The following is a 441-nucleotide window of genomic DNA, read 5'->3' on the forward strand; positions in this document are numbered from 1 at the left end:
CTTGTTATCTCAGATTCTCCAGCGTCTGCAGTTCCTACTATCTCTGCTGTAGACAATAATGTGGTTTGAGTGTGGGAGAAACAGAAAGTGGGTAACTCATACTTTTATTTTACTGTTTGCTTGTCATATGCAGTGATGAGCTTCTTGCTCATTGTTTGGAATATTGCATCCAATTCTGGTCTCCCAGTTAGGAAAGATGCCGTTAAAATTTGAAAGGGCTCAGAAAAGATTTACAAGGATGTTGCCAGGTTTGGAAAGTTTGAGCTATGGGGAGAGGCTGAACAGGCTGGAGTTATTTTCCCTGGAACATCAGAGGCTGAGGGGTGACATTTCAAGGTTTATAAAATTATGAGGGACATGGATAGGGTGAATAGTAAAGGTCTTTTACCCAGTTTAGAGGAGTCCAAAATTAGAGGGCATAGGTTTAAGGTGAGAGGGGAA

The 441-nt window shown here is 41.5% G+C and overlaps 1 protein-coding gene across 1 annotated transcript in view; it reads right to left on the reverse strand.

Annotated features, from left to right (window-relative positions):
- rptor (regulatory associated protein of MTOR, complex 1) overlaps positions 1-441 on the reverse strand; it is a 362,931-nt gene that overhangs the window by 328,924 nt on the left and 33,566 nt on the right. The gene's annotated exons all lie outside the window — the stretch shown is intronic.

The sequence above is a fragment of the Rhincodon typus genome, chromosome 23 (assembly GCF_021869965.1).
Source record: "Rhincodon typus isolate 14 chromosome 23, sRhiTyp1.1, whole genome shotgun sequence".
NCBI classification, from domain to species: domain Eukaryota; kingdom Metazoa; phylum Chordata; class Chondrichthyes; order Orectolobiformes; family Rhincodontidae; genus Rhincodon; species Rhincodon typus.